This window comes from Pinus tabuliformis, chromosome 1_2 (genome assembly GCF_031772625.1).
Source record: "Pinus tabuliformis cultivar Carrire ecotype Pingquan chromosome 1_2, CPIR1, whole genome shotgun sequence".
NCBI lineage: Eukaryota > Viridiplantae > Streptophyta > Pinopsida > Pinales > Pinaceae > Pinus > Pinus tabuliformis.
This window is the reverse complement of record NC_142298.1, coordinates 715,002,637-715,019,577: the sequence shown is the minus strand read 5'-3', so window position 1 is coordinate 715,019,577 and position 16,941 is coordinate 715,002,637. Positions and strand designations below refer to the sequence as shown.

Sequence of the window (16,941 nt, the reverse complement as noted above, 5' to 3'; positions counted from 1 at the left end):
TCTTGTTTAGCTATAGCAATTGATATGTTACTCTTGGAGGGGGAATTTAGATCGAGGAGGATGAGGATCCTCTGATCAACATGGCTAAGAGTATCATTGGAGATCGGGAAATTGGAAGTGGATATTGTTTCTTTGCTCGTTTTCTTAATGAAAGTAAGGATATTCTCTTCTTGCCTTTTTTTCCCTCTGAAAATTCTGGCATTTCTTTCTTTCCACAATGCCCAGCGAATTATGCCTGGGTTTAGATTCCAAGCTTTGTTAACCATCAGGTTGGAGGAGAAAGAAGAATCCTGTAATTCTCTAAGGTTCTGAGGATGGAGGATTTGTCCCTCTCAGAAACTGTGAAAACCATTTATGCCCGTTTCTAGAGATTGTTTGAGTAAACACATTCATCCAGAAGGTGGTTTGATGTTTCTTCCTTTTTTCACAAAGAGTTCATCTTGAGGGTCCAGTGAATTCTTTTTTGCTTAAATTATCCCAAGTTAAGATCTTTTTTGCATTGTTAGCCACAGAAAGAGTGATTTTGGGCCATAGTTTTCTTCCCCATAGGGTTTTCCATTTTTGTTCCGATTGAATTTTCTCATTGTTTGCCATATAGTTATAAGCTTCCTTGAGGTTGAAGTGGCTTGCTGCATTTTTCCCCCATCTGATCTTGTCTTCCACTTTATCATGTTGTATTTGTCTTTCTTGAATTGCTCTTGTGAATGATCTCTAGTCAAAATCATTGGGCAAAGGTTCCCATTCTCTGTCATCCAGCCATTCTTGCCATTTATCCTTTCCATTGTTAGGCTTCCAATAATGAGCTACTTTGTTTTTTCCTTTTTCTTTCATTGTGTTGTGTAGTTGGGTAAATTGTTCCCTGTTTAAATCTGGCATTTGCTGCCATGCATCCTCCCAGAAAAGAGCCTTTTCTTCATTTCCTATTTCCCAGAAGCTGTGATTTTGGATGACAACCTTGTTTTCCCACGCTTGATTCCATATTGTTGAGCCTTTGATTTCCCCATTGAGCCTGATGAGATTCTCAATTGAGTGATTTGGGACATATTTTGCTTTCCAGATACAACCCCAGGGAGAGTATGGGTTTTCCAACCAGCGGCACTAGGTTTTGACCCCAAGGGTTTTTCCCAAGAGTTCTGGGTCCCTCAAGCCCAGACCAACAACATATTTTGGTCTGCGTATCTTATTCGAGGTAGCAAGCATCCATTTTTTCTTCTTCAGTACCCTCCATAGAAAGTTTCTTTGGATGTTTCTGATGCATTTGGTGATCGATTTAGGAGTAGCGAGAGCATAAAACATATATAGGGGCATAGCTTGCAACACAGATTTTCCTAGGACCAATCTGCGAGCCAGGTTAAGGCCGCGGAAAGTCCAATTAGCCAGTCTTTTTTCCAGTTTGTTTATGAGGTCTTCCCAGATGGATTGGTTGAAGGGTTTGTCAGTTAGAGGGATCCCCAAGTATCTGGAGGGGAGAATACATCTTTGAAATCCCATCGTTCTAGTTATATTCCTTTGAATGGCTATAGGGGTATTAAAAAAGAACAATTTGGATTTCTCCAGGTTAATGGAGGTACCCGAAGCTTCCGAAAACTCTGTGAGGATTTCTTTGAAGGAGTTGGCTTCCTTAATAGTAGGAATGCCCATTAGCAGAGTGTCATCTACGAATTGTTGATGGGTGGAGGGAGGGGCATTTCATGAAGCTTGAGGCCTTTCAGAGAGTTGTTTGAATTTGCTGCCATGATGGATCTGCTTAGCCCTTCTGCCATAATAACGAAGAGGAAAGGCGATAGGGGATATCCTTGTCTAATGCCTCTGGATGGGTTGAACGACTTTGATGGGGAGCCATTGAGAAGAATAGAGAAGAAATCTCCCGAGACCATTGCCATAATCCACTTTATGCAATCCTTATTGAAGCCAAAAGCTTCTAGTACTCATTTCATATAGTCCCAACTTATTTTGTCAAAAGCTTTTGACATATCTAGCTGCATCATCATGCCCAATTTTTTTTTAACTTTTAGAGAGTGTATTAGTTCATGTGAGAGGATTATGTTGTCCAAGATTTGTCTACCTTCCACATAACCTGACTGGTTTGAGGAGATTAGGAGAGGCAGGACAGTTTTGATCCTATTGGCTAGGACCTTTGAGGCAATTTTATAGATTACATTACAAAGGGAAATTGGTCTAAACCTTTCTAGGGACTCAACCCCTTCCTCCTTGGGAATGAGAGTAAGGAAAGTTGCATTTAGGGCTCTTAGAACCGATTTATGGACTCTAGATTCTTCCACCAGAGCATGAACCTCCTCTTTTATGAGGGGCCAACAGGCTTTGTAGAAGTCAGTTGTGAAGCCATTTGGTCCAGGGGCTTTTCCATTTGGCATGGTCATGACTGCTTCTACTTCTTGCATCGTTACTTTCCTCGGGAGCATTCTATTGTGACTCTGATTGAGGATAACAGGTATGTTGTTTTGTGATTTCTGTGATTGCTCTAGCTCTATCCATTCTAGGTTCTTCAAGAAGATTGTTGAAGTAAACATTTAATTCATTGGCAATGTCCTCATGGTTGTGGATCATACTCCCATCTGTGGTTTTTAGGCCAAGGATTTTGTTATGTCTTCTGTGTTGTATCATTGAGTGGTGAAAGAAGGAAGAATTTCGTTCTCCACATTTAAGCCAATTGATGCAAGACTTTTGTTGCCATAATTTTTCCTCCTATGAGACTCTTTCTTCCCAGTGCTTTTGGAAGCTTAGTTCTTCTTGCTTCATTTGATCATTGATTCCACTGCTGATGACTTTTTGTTGGAGCATTTCCATTCTTTGTTTCAGATGTTTTTTGTCTGTAAAAATGTTGGAGAAGATCTCTTTGTTCCAAATTTTGATTTTGTTTTTTATGAGTTTCAATCTTTGTTGGAATTGATACATTTTGTTTCCTGATTGTGGCATTGGGCTTCTCCACCAATCTTTCATGTTTTCCATAAATTTTGGGTGCTCAAGCCACAATGATTTGAATCTAAAGGGCCTGTTTTTCGGTCCTTTGGAGATTTGAACTTTCAGGGAGATTGGCCAATGGTCTAAGCCTGTTTGGGGGAGGAAGCAAGCCTCCCTTTCCCAGGAGGTCATGTAAATAGCTTCAGAGAGAAGGAAGTGATCGAGTCTAGATGTTATTTGTTTGTCTCCCCCTCTTCGATTGTTTCAAGTGAAGATACCATTATTTGTGGGGATATCTATCAGACTTAGCCCATGTATTATTGATTTGAAGGCTTCTAAGTCTTTTTCTTGTTAACAGATCCCTCCCTTTTTTCCCCAAGGTTTAAAACCATGTTGAAATCTCCTACTATAATTTTGAAAGGCTGAGAAATGGTTTCCAGGAGTTTGATGACAGTTTAAAGCATTTGGATTCTTTCCACCGCTCTGTGAGGAGCATAGATGTTCGTGACACATATACTTTCATTGGTTCCAATGATTTTTAGAACAGTAGTAATGGAGTGCTTTGTTGCTATAGAGAAAGATAGCTCATACAGTGAGCTTTTCCAAAGAGTCATGAGTCCACCAACAAAACCTATTATTGATTTTGCTATGTAGTCATAGTTTTTGAAGCAGTGCTTTTGAAGGATGTTGAGGTTCTCCATTTCGAGATTAGTTTGTTGAATGAGTACCATGTCAGGTTTGTCCCTAGACCATTGAAGCCTCTTATACCATGAAATAAAATTCATTGATAATGATGAGGAATAAGGGTAAGAGCTTTTACCTTTCCTTCCTTGAGGAGTCTTGTGCCCAGTTCCTAAAGGAGTTGTCATATAGTTTTTCTTCCTCTTTTTTTGCTAGGTCCTTTTGGGTTGTATCTCTCTGCTATCATATTCGCACTCATGGCACTGTCGTCATCAATCTCCTCTTCCTTCTCTGCCTTAGCTGGCACAACCTTTGTCTCAGAAGCCTCTCCCTTGCTCTACTTCCTAGGACACTAGTTTGCATAGTGACCCAGTTCCCCACAGTGGAAGCACTTGACCTTGGAGAGGTCCTTCTTTATCTTTTCTCTTGCTTTCCCACAGATGTGTGAGCTACATCAGCTTCTTCCTCCTTCTTGACTCTGACCCCTTTTTTGCTACTTCCTGCCTTGGGCACCTGTCTCATCTCTTCTTGACGAAGATCCGCCCACAATTCCTCCCAATCTAGAACGCTCGTCTTACTTAATATGCTCTGGACAAATACCTCCCAATCCTTTGAGATTGCGTTCAATGTGGTCCTCACCATCAGCTCCTGATTCGGTGTGGCCCTTATGAAAGTTACCTGATCACAGATCTCCTTCAATCCACCGAGGAAGACATCTATCTGCTCTCCCTTCTGCATCTGATATGACTGCAGTTGATTTCAAGTAACATCCTCCTCTGCACAGAAGTACGCTGGTACAATTTCTTCAAGGCCTCCCACATCTCATTTGCCGTCTCCTTCTCGGCAATGTGTGACACCACATGATCCTTGACACCATCAAGGATGATGCACTTTGCCCTGGCCATTGCCTCCTTGTACTTGTCATTTTCAGTTGGGTCAACCGAGATTGCTATCGTTTTCAAGGTGAAGTGTTTGATGCGATACTTGTCTAGAATGGACAAGATCCTGGCCTTCCAGACTACGAAGTTTGAGGTTCCGTCTAGTCTATCCTGATCTCTTAGCCCATTCACTGCCATTTTGCTGCTCTTCTTTCAACCCTTTCAAGTCTCTCTACTTCCCGTCTAGAAGTTCTTGGTTTGATTCCCTCTGAGCCTCGATTACCCTTCTGGAAATCCCTCTGCCAATCCTCGACAACAACTCCCTCCTCCTTGGTTTTGCCTTGTTAGGTACTGTTCTGACCACAGTACCCCACCAGCTTCGCTCTGCAACTTACCCACAACCTCCTATGCCTCAGCAATCTGAAGGTTAGAGCCTTTAGGCTCCGCGCAATCCAAGCACCGGCAAAATCTGCACCTCTTGGCCACGGGCGTCAATCCTTCCTGACTGAGAAAGATGACCTGCGTAGGTCAGGTCTGCTCCTCTCTGCCACTGCGCTGATCCTCCTCTTGGCTCGAACTGATGACGCAGGCACTGTGTCACCACTTCCTTGCTACTTTCCGCTAGGAACAACTTCTATCACTCGGGATAGTTGTTTCTACTGCTGCTGCTCTGCTCGGCTGATGCTCTCAGTTATCCTATGATCTGCAACCACCCTCTGATACCATGTTGGAATTTCTAAGTCTATCCATCAGAAATTCTTCCTGTACTATCTGATTTATTTCTTCCTACTTGTTCATTTACTTAACAAGTTATTTACCATGTAAATACTGAAAATAAATACAAGTACAATATCAACACATACAGATCATCAACTAAAAGAAACAATAACACAAGTGACACAGTAATTTTTGGACTAGTGCCCTCGGAAAAACTCAATGCGGGAAAACCGGTGCAGCTATTAGAGGGTTTTATTATTAAACAGTTTCAGAATACAATTTGGGTGCCAGAAATGGCTCACCCAACAGAAAATGCCCTTATTAGTAGCACCTCTCAGTCGAAGACAAATATCGGCTCCAATCTGCCCCATGAAGTCTCCCAGCGTCAACCTCTAGGGTTTGTGTCAGCCTCTCTGGCCCAGCGTCAGCCTATTTGGCCCAGTGTCAGCCTCTCGGGGCTCTGCGTCAGCGTCTGGAGCCTTTGCATCTCCCACACTGGCCCTCCTCAGGCTCCGCGCAACTCATGGCTGCCTTTGCGTGGCCTTTGGTTGGCTCTGCGTGGCCTCTAGCTGGCTCTGCATCAACCTTCTCCCGGCTTCTACGCTGATCCTCCTAGTACTACCTCTGCCTCTTTGCTACTGTATTCGCTGCCTCTCAGCTGCGACTCTGATCACTCCTTTGATTTTCTCAGCAAGCCCTGCCCCAGAAAATCGAATTCTTGATCAACTCAATGTATTCTCCAACTGACCCTCAAGCCTCTTCTTATACGTTTCTCGTTGAAAATTCAACAGCCGAGATTAAGTCCCTAAGCAACGGCTAAGATTAGATCTGGCTTGAACCATGACTTTTGGACCATTCTAACTCAGTTTTATATTAATTCACATTAATATTTTATTTTCCCTAAGTTTAGACTTAGGGACTCCATTAAAAATACTAATTATTTTAATATCTCCCAAATTGGTTAGATTCTGCCCAAACCATTTCTGGGTCTTGGAGATCTCATGTGCTTTAGCCTCTCCACCAATTTTCTAGGCTAGAGCACATCCGATGCTACCCCAAATCAACAATGGGCAGAGAGTAGAGCCCTACCCACACCGGGACTCTTGTAAAATCTTCTTTTTCTGGGGTAAAATTTTCCTTCCAAAATCTCATGTAGAGCCCAGCCGAGTTGAAAAAATAAGGACCTCCTTCAAAAAATTTGTCTTTGTCTTCCAGGAGGTCGAAAATGACCGTGAAGAATCCCTTTGATCCCAGTTGCAGCCTGAGCTCTCCTTTTGGTTTCCATTTTGTTTGTATCCACCAGTTCAAGGCTTTTTCAGTGGGCCAAATGCCCATGAACTTACATATAACTGCATGCTCCTGCATGTAGTCTCTGTATGCTGCTACATCTGGGTCTTGGATTTCTAGAACCATAATTTTTTTGCCTTCAGATTGCAGTTGTTTTTGGTTTTTTCTTTTTGCTCTTTGGGGCTGATCCGAATGTGTATGTTCTACCTCTGGTTCTTTATTTTCCCTTGAGGTCGAACCCTGTTTTGGATGGTTTCCTTTGCAAACTTGCCTTCTGCTTCTTTTTTGTTTGCTTACCTTGCCTCTCTCGCTGATTGAGCTGTTCTTGAAGAGTGAAATGCATTATAATTTGTGAGCTTCGTGAAAAAAGAGGTTTCTCACTCCTTGTTCTTACCAGCTATCGTATCCCGAAAGGAGGGAGCTTCAGAGGCCCCCCTGCCCCTACCTCTGCCATTTACTGCAACGTGCTGACAGATTGAAACCCTAGTAGCAAAACTCAGAAGGCACTATGTTCAGTCCTGTTCTCCCCGTTCAATGTTGACCATTTTAAAATTTAAATTACTTAGACTATAGAAATTTTTTTTTTTTTTTACTACAAAATTTATTTGAAGTTTGTGGACCCCAAAACCCTTATCACATAAACTCAAAAGGACTTAGAATTTTTAATCAAATTTATGTCACTCTTTAAAATCCTTTAAAGTTAAATGTGATAATGTTTGTGAATTAAAATTTTATGAAAGGGGCAAAATAAATCTAATGTGGAAAAAAAAAAAAATTATGGGCCAAAGGCCACTTAAAAATTCAAATCAAAGGTTTAATTCTTTTCAAAGGCCAAATTCGAATGAAGGTGACAAGGTAAGTTTTTTTTTATAGATTTAATTCCTTTATTTTTTAAAATGCCTGGAGCTTACCTTTTAAATCAAAATGAAACTAAGTCAAAAAAGGCCAAGTGAAAAAGGCAAAGTTGAGGGTGAGTTTGACGGCGGGAGATAAGTCATGCGAATGCAGCAAGGGAAATATTGTATGCAGGTTCGAGGGAGCAGTAAGGAAGAGCGAGGAGATGAAAGGACTTGCAGGGAGCTCGGAGCTGAGGAAGACGGAAATGCGAGAGGGAGGATAGGAGGACGAGTAGCGAAGGGAAGGATGGACGCGAGGCAGCGGAGCAAGGAAGGGATGTGGATGGAAGGAAGGGAAAGGGCCAATGCAGAAAGGAAATGGGAGGAGAAACGCAGGAAGCTTAGTTGCCCAAAGGAAGGGAGAGATGAGGGTCGCGGTAAGGAAAAGCTACAGGGATGAGGAAAAAGAAGGGTGGTGGGATGAGAGCCTCACGTAGGCAGAGAAACCCACGCACAACCAGAGGAAAGAGGGAGAAGAAATAAAGAAAAACATAGAGGAAAGAAACTGCGATTTAGGGAAAAAATCATGTTGCAAATGAAGAGCCTCAAGGCAGCACGTAGGAAAAAAAATGGTAGCCCAAGGGCCCTAAAAAAATTAAAAATCTCCCTGATAATTATATTTCACACTGATGTATTTTTGCTTTGAATTTTTCTTAGAATTTATTTATGAAATCCTCAGATCTAAATTTGAAAACTTTGGACTAAAAATCTCTTTGAATAATTTGTCCTTGCAAAATGGTATTGAGGTCAGATCTTGCCCTCCAGGGTCTAGATTTGGCTGCAAGTTAATTTTTTCCTTCAGATCCGCACCTATAAAATGGAAAACAAAAATACCCAGATCCCAATATATACAAAAATTAAATAAAATCCCAAAACTCAAATTAAAAAAAAATCTCAAATCTATACAAATGAGTTATAGATCTATCAGATCTAAGGCTCAATTTTGCACAAGTTTTAAAAGATATTTAAAATTTTTAATGAGGTACTAGCCCATAAACACTGCAAAAAAAATAGATCATTAGATAAACCCTAAGGCTTCGATCAAGTAGGCTCTTCAGAAATTACGCTTTGAGAGTCAATTGGTCCAGACAAGGACTATCCCCAAATGCTCAATTAAAAATTGAATGATCTTTTGCAAACTCTAGATCCAACTGTGAGATCAAGTAGAAAAATAAAATAACTATAATTTTCAGGAGCTAGAGATGCCTGCTAATTCAATCAAATTAAAATTGTTACCCTAGATCCAATAAACTGAACAAGACATTTGTGCACAGATTATTCCACGAGAGTTATTGATTGATGATTTTCAAATAATATTCAGCAGGAAAATTTAAAACTATATTACCATAAATTCAAGAAAAGGAACAACACCATCAATCAAAACCCTAAAGACTTTTACATTATATTCTAGAAATATTACAAGAGAGCTTCGACAGCTTAGTACACGATTCAAAGATCAAATAGAATAAACTGACACTGGCCTTTAATTTATAGATAAATTCTCCAACGGCTAGTTCGCTTAATCCCCGTCAAATTAATCTCGACTGTTGAGAATGATTTAATTATCTTTTAATCTCCTTTGTTGATTTTTTTTTTAGTAATTTCGAAATTTTCATTTAATTCCTTTTTAATTAACTCATAATTATTTTGAGTTAATTTCCCCAAAAAATTGACTTTGAGTTAAATACCAAGGCTCAAGGGTCCAAAATCTCTTGAAATTTTCAATATTTCCTTGGTCGGTGACCTCCAAAAGTTAACTTCCTTAAAACCCACGAATTTTACCTTTGGAGAATTTAATTTTACCTAGGACACAAAATTAATTAAATTTCTGCCCTAGGATTTTAATTTAATTTTGCTAGAAAATTAAATTAATTGAATTACGAGGGGATTAATAATTTTTCAACCTTCTAATATTTAGCCATGGTGTCTAATTATGAGGGACAATGCACTAAATATTTTTTACATGAAAATTTTACATTTTAATACATGAAGGGGGAAACTCATCCATTATAGACCCTCAACATTTACCCATTTCTGCGACACAAAATATAATCTAGTAGACCAAGTGATTTGTAATAAAATAATTTAGCCAATTAGCGAAAATTATTCCCATGTCACTTTTACAAAGACTCGATCTAAAAGACTAGGACTCGCCTAAGATCTTGACAACAAAATCCACCTTAGCTTTATGGTGAGGGTGGAAGGAAAAACTTTGCCGATCATTTATGTCTAGAGACAGATGAATCAGTGAGTCAAAAAACCTCCTAGAATGGAAATCGTCACCAAAACAATAGGTTTACTTAGGCTGTTACATATGTTGATTTTTGGTAGCATCGGATGTGCTCTAGCCATGAAAATTGGTGGAGGTTAAGGGAAATGAGATCTCCAAGGCCCAAAAACCGTTTGGGGAAATTCCACCCGGATGGAGAGATATTAAAATAATTAATAATTTTAATGTGACCCTAAGTCTAAACTTAGGAAAATTAAAATATCAATGTGTATTAATATGGGTGAGAAAGTTCTAAATAACGGAGATAACGAGGATCAAGTCAAATCTAATCTTAGCTGTTGATTAGGGACTTAATCTCGGCCATTGAATTGCCAATAGGAAAAGTATAAGAGGAGGCTTGAGGGTCAGTTGGAGATACACCAAGTTGATCAGTCAGTTCGATTTTCTGGGGCGAGGTTTGTTGAGAGAATCGAACTAGTGATTTGTTTGCAGCGAGGGAAAATTCGGCAGGAAGCCGAGAATACATAGCAGAAATAGTGGCAGAGAGACAACACAGAGCCAAGGAGAGCTGACGGAAAGGTAGCTAGAGTTGACGCAGAGGTTGAGAAGGCCAACGCAGATGATGCAGAGGGCCAAGAGGCTGCGAAGGCTAGCACAGAGGACGCAGAGGCTGAGAAGGCCAGCGCAGAGGACGTAGAGGCTGAGAAAGCCAACGCAGAGGACGCAGAGGGCAAAGAGGCTGGGAAGGCCAGCGTAAAGGATGCAGATGGATGAGAGGCTGACGCAGAAGCTGCAGAGGTTGACGGTGGGTGAGTTTCGTGGGGCAGACTATGTGCTGGTGAGCTGACGCAGAGTCGTAGAAGAGTGACGCAGTCCCTAGAGGGTGACGCAGTTCCATAGAGAAGCTTGGGGCAACTTTTTCTTTCAAGCTAAGAAACTATCGAAGTCAGTCTGGAGTTCATCATCCGATTGCTGATTTGTCGGAATATCTGTCTTCGAAGAGAGGTACTATTGTCGAGGGCATTTTCTGTTGGGTGAGCCATTTCTGGCACCCTAGTTGTATTCAGAAATCTGCATGATAATCAAACCCTCATATTTGCTGCATTGGTTTTCCCGCATTGGGTTTTTCCGGGGACGATTGTCCAAAAATGACGGTGTCCCTTGTGTTGTCTTAGCTTGTTTCAGTTGCTGATCTGTATTTGTGTGAAGGTTGCATTTGTGTTTATTTAGAAATATAAATAATTTGTTAATTGAAAGAACAAGTAGGAGATAATAAACCAGATAATGAAGTAGGGATTTCTGATGTGTCAGATTTAGAAATTTCCACATGGTATCAGAGCATTGCAGATCACAAGAGCACTGAAGATGCCAGTCGGAGAAATTTGAAGAATTTGCAGCAGAAGCAGTTGTCCCGAGAGACAATGTTGTTCTAGAGCAAAAGCAGCAAGAGAGGAAGTGACGCAAAGCCTGCGTCATCATTTCAAGCCAGGAAGAGGGTCAGCACAAAGGCAGAGAGGGGAAGATCAGACCTACGCAGTGCTCGGTCATCTTTCTCAACTAGGAAGGATTCACGTTGTGGCCAAGAGGAGCATATTCAACCTTTGTCGGGATTGCGCAGAGCCTGAAAGGCTCAATTTCTTCGGTTGTTGGGCTTGGGGAGCTATGGGCAGATTGTGATTTGAGGAGTTGGTGGGACACTATTTCTGTCGAAGCAAAATAGTGTCTAAGGAGGCGGGACCAGGGTAGAGGGAGTCACTATCTCGACATATTTGTAGGGAAGGAATCCAGAGACAAGTTGCAGTTGCAAGGAGGATTACAGAGGAGCAGTTCAACAATTAGCCAGAGGATTTCTAGAAGGGAAATCAGGACTTAGAGGGAGATTTCCAGGAGGGGAGTTGAGACTTAAAGGGAGTCCAGAAGAGGAGCTGAAATGGCAGTGAACGGACTAAGGGATCAGGACAGGTTGGACGAGTCTTCCAACTTTGTCATATTGAGTCATTTCATGGTAATGTTAAAAATTTAAGTAAAAGGATGGAAATGAAATATTAAGGAGAATGGAAATGTCATTTTAAGGAGAATTGAATATTAAGGATGGAAATGATATATTAAGGAGAATGTCATTACCATGAAATGTATAGCAATAATAGGAGCATAGGCTTGAATATTAGGTTGGCCTAGGGGAGAATTAGAAGTGGGCTAGCCAAATGAAAAAATAAAAAAAAGAAGAAGTAGGTCAAGTGTTGTCTTGTTCAGGGTAGATTGGTCGTCAAAGAATTGACACCAAGCCCTAGTTGTATCCTTGTATCAATGTGATTGTAAAGGGCCATGATCCCTAGTACAATAGCCCTAAGATTGTTGTATTATATTTTGTAATATAACAAAGAATGGTTTGAAGATTTTAAAAATGGTCATGTGCGTTAGTTGATTCACTGATGTGTGTTTTTCTACCATGCAAAGTAGGATGGTTGTGGCACTTGAGTGTGTTTGTGTCAAAGATTCTAATACCAAACCCAAATTCTCGTGTGCCATATAAATTCAACATTTAGACTCTCCAATCGCAAAAGTCCTCCTTTCCTTGAAATTCACACTAAGCCCTAGTTCGATAGCTTGGCCTTAAAGGGGCCAAAGTAGATAGAGAGAGATCAAATTTATGGATGGAAAATAAGTTTGAACACCTATTAAATGAACAGAAATTTGCTAAGGAAGAAGAATAATTGATGCCCTAACACCCAAAAACCATAGAAATTACATATTGAGATGGATCAACAAGTTTCAGGGGAGAGTTAGTCAAAGGTCACCACTAGGATTAACATTCACATGTTACTCATATTCACTTACAAGATAACATGCATGATATCCATCCATTGATCCAAGACAATAGCTCCAAGAACAAATGATTTGCTCCAAATATGAAAATGCATTAATAGATCCGATTTGCTCCATAAGAGAAAGAGGTCGAGTTTTCCAAGTCCAAGTGATGATGAATTACAAATGAGTCACCTTCTTTATTTATATGAGGGGTACTAATGTCCTTTTTAGCATATAAGGCGCTAAAATAATAAAATATTGCTACAATGACAACTTAGGTTACAAGCCGACCTACTAGCTCAAGCGAAAACATAACAATGTGCCCACACGTGTGAGCCGTAGGGGATACTATGTGGAAATCATCCACGTGTTAGCCTTTGTAGGGCATGTGCTAAGGGCTTAGGGTGCCAAGAGTGGTGTAGAGGCCCTCTAAAATAGTAAAGGTTGGCCTTCACATTTTTGACAAAATCTCTCTATGGACCCTAGAATCCAAAATGGGGCTCAAGAGGTGGTCTCATGGGTCTCCAAATAGTCAAAATGACAATATTTGCTTCAACGTAGAAGGATTCGAAGGTGGTGCTATCCCTCCCATGTCTCAAGGAGTTAGACAATCCTCATTTGGGCCCTGGATCAACTTTGAACCTATTTGAAGTGCTAAGGCCAACTTAGGGGTCATCCCAAAAGTCATCAAGTGTAGTGAAAAGTGGCAGGATATTGTGGGTGTTGGAGGTGCCCAATGGTGTATGCGATGCTCTATTGTTGCTTGGAGTCCTATGGCTCTCAACGCCTCACCTGTGGGTGCCAATATGGTTATCTGAAGCACTGGGTCCTAGTTAAGGTTCTTAGATCATAATGTGGAACCACCTAATTATCACATCATAGAGTCTGATGTAAGCAACCAATCATTAGGTACAATAATAATCTTTGCATCTAAGTGGACCGAGCTTGTAAGTAATGGGATATTCAACACTTCAAACAAGGTTTTCCTTCCAAATTTGGGGTCTTGAGCTCGCCATGGTGTTTCCTCCCTAGGTAGGAGTTGCTAATTGGCAACCCTATTAGGTGCTTCCAACACCTAAAGGAAAGTAACAATTCCTCAACCAACACTTCAATTGATAGTTGTTGGTAAATGATAATGATGGAATAGAGGGGATAAGGCTTCATGGCCAAGTGCAATGGTCAAAGGGACCAACTTGATGGGGAATTCCATATCTTAAATGTATAGATGTGAGGAGGGAACAATCATGGATGCATGAGTTATTGACTCGAACTTTGTTTTTCCACCCCTCTTGTGCATCTTTTACTTTTTCTTGATTTTTCTTTGTATTGCATAGCTCAAGGGTTTAGAGCTTGGTTTTGAATGATTTGCAGTGGTTGTTTTACCCCTTAATGATGTGGCAATTCATCACCCATCGGCGTTGGGACATGCAAGCGTTCCTTTTTCCTTTGAATTAATGGGGCAAACATGTGCACAAGAATCGAGGGATGGCCAATTGAGTGAGGTAGAGCTCATGCTAGGCATTTTCCCGCGTGTTAATTATGTCTTAGCCATCTTTTGCATTTTTATTCTTTTCTTTTGATTTTGTTTTATGGCCATTATGTGTTATTTCCTCTTCTTTCAACTGCATCAACCTCCCAGGGAAAATTTTCGGGCCTTGTTACCACTCAAACTAGCAGGGGTCTTAGGAGGGGATCCTATAAAGAAACTACTAGGTTAAGGGCAATAATGGAGCGATAGTCCACTGTCACCTAACTATGGCTCCCTGCTCTTTACGAACTTTGACCAATGGGAGGAGTCACGGTATGAAAGGAATCACAACAATGAATAGATCAATGAGCAGATGGAGGGTGATTCTTAAGGCCTATTCACAAGAGAGACTCAATTATATGGCTTACTTGCTTAAGAAGCAAGGTGATGGGCTCTCTAGGAAGGGCTAAGAGGATACTTGAGTCTAGGTTTAGGGGATATGCCTTGACAAGGGGTTTCCTATACTTAAGGATCCTAATGAAGAGATGGCTTCTAGGTAATCCTTGTGGAATTTGAGTTGTAGATTTGTGGGACCACAAAGAAGTGATGTTCGCCCAAATTAGGTCACGGGTATGGAATTGATGAATCAAGAAGGGGCTTGAACTAATTAGGGAAGAGAATAGGATGAAAGGACTAATTTTCTTTGAGATTTTGAATGCAATGATGCTAATGAGGACACTAATCCAAATCAAGCTAGGGCAAGAATTGGTTTTGTTGCTAGGGCTTGTTGTATATCAAGATTCGACCGTCGGATTTGCTTGAAACTTGGAGGACCTATAGAGATAAACCCTGCGCAGTAGTGGACCAAACATCGAGGTTTTTGGATGGCTAGAAAGGAATTTGATTGATGCCCTAGGTGACCCTCTAGGTTTAGGCCTAGAATTTGGAAAAGTGAAGAAAAGAGAGGTAAATTTGACCACCAAAGGGATACGAGGATCAATGCCTTATTGCTTGGGCTTAATGGAGTCAAGATACACAAATTGAGAATTTTCGTGAGCTAAGGAGCCTTAATTGATTTTTGCTAGCCTCTCGAAGGGCAGCAATTAGGTCAATAGGGATTTATACTTCAAATTTGCGAAAGGAGACAAAATTTCGAGGTCTTCAACCGAGCAGGTGCCTCTAGGAACATTCACTCAATCCCTCAAATCTCAACGCATGCATTTAATCAATTATTCAAGTTCCCAGAAGAATTTTGCATTACATTAACCCATACAAGAATAATGAAAACAAGATACATGCATTTGACAAGTAAGATAACAAGAATAACATCAAAATTTAAACTTACATGAGAGAGTGAGTATATTCATTCTTCAATTTTGCATTAGAAAGAAGCTCCAAAGCCAATAGCGAAAATCCAAACATCCTAGTGCATGAAGAAACTCCAAAAATTTTATGCCAGCAAAAAGTATGAAAATCTCTCAAGAGATACTAATCCAATTCAAGTGATGATGAGAGAAATGAATCACCTCTCGTCAATTTATATGATCTCTAAAGAGTTTGATTTGCCTAATTAGGCCTAATTAAGCCCCAAGTAATAAAATAATGTGTAACAATAACATCCCTTGGTGACAAGCCCACCAAGATAAGTCAATAACAAAAAAATAAGCCTCTCAAGGAGGCAGAATAATAAACATAATGAGTCGTTGGGCCATTGAGAAGGCCAGATGAAGCCCAAAGTGTGCCATGGTGAGCGAATGGACTCCAAACATAGTAGACAAGGGGTTGGCCGTTTGTATTTCAAGCAAATATCTGTGGTGCTCCCAAGTGGGTGTGGGAGCAGAAGAACATCCTTATGGGTCTCCAAGTGGATAGATAATGCTTGTAAACCATCTGTAAGGGCTAAGATGATGACATAAGCCCTCCATTTGTCTCTTGTAGTGAGACACATCTTCATGTGGACCTTGGAACCTCTGCCCACGACTTCTCCATCTAGGTGCAGTGTGGCATATTTATTGGCTTCAGCCTCCAACATTGGGTTGAGTTGGAGATAGGTGTCCAACTTTTGTACCCAAGATCTAGCAGAGCACTTCGTTAAACCATCAAAATAGGGAAGTGTGAATTTTCCGACTCTCTGCAGTTCAAAATTCTGGAGCCCCCTCTGGAAGTACCTCGGCCTGTTCCGGTATTTTATATTACAGAAATCTTACAGTGACATGGCTGCATGGAACTCGCTTAAGGCCTGATACTCCCTCAGATATTCTGAACAGTGTGTGGTACAAATGTGGAGCCGGTTTGGCATGGTGGTCCAAGTGCATCATCCTTATCCAAAAGGTGGAACACGAGTAATCATTGAATGGTGTTGGGGATCCATGAAGTACTATCTGCTATGGTGGAGGCCCATGGCTCTCAACGCTCACCCTACAAGTGCTAATGTGGCACTCTGAAGGGCTTGGACCTCGTATAGGGAGACCAAACCTTAAATGGAGACCCACTTGCAATCCTGCATAAGATCTAATGTGTCCCCTTGCCCTCCAATAAAACAAATCATTAGAATAATCAAAGTAAAAGGGCTTACAAATCATGGAAACAATGGGGCACTTCATGGTGACATGCCCTTCCATAGTGCGCTTTGGTATGTACAAGTGTCTCCAAGCTCAATAAGGGGGTTAACTAAGGATCCTATTAGGTGGTTTCAACCTTTAAAGGGGGTGACATGTCCATGGTACATCCATCAATGGGCAGGTGGCATATCATATAGTGATGGACAGAGTGGGCATTAGGGGAAGGCTCCAAGCCACATGTCATTGTACAAGGTAGCTATGATGAGGGAAGCCCACACTTGGGTATATGAGTGTAGGAGGGAGCAAATCGTGCCACATGATTTACCCCAACCTTTGTTTTTCCACCCTTCTTCATGTGCCTTTTTCCTTTGATTGATTTTTCTTTATAACTACTTGGGGCTCCAGGGGATGAGAGCATGATGTGTAGAATACAACAATAGATACCCCCTTTCAAGGTAATGCAACTCATTGCCCACTGGGGGTTGGGATAATC

At 41.0% G+C, this 16,941-nt stretch overlaps 1 pseudogene across 1 annotated transcript in view; it reads left to right on the top strand.

The window, feature by feature from the left end:
* LOC149207737 (dynamin-related protein 3A-like) overlaps positions 1–16,941 on the top strand; it is a 409,797-nt pseudogene that overhangs the window by 300,955 nt on the left and 91,901 nt on the right. The window lies entirely within an intron of this gene.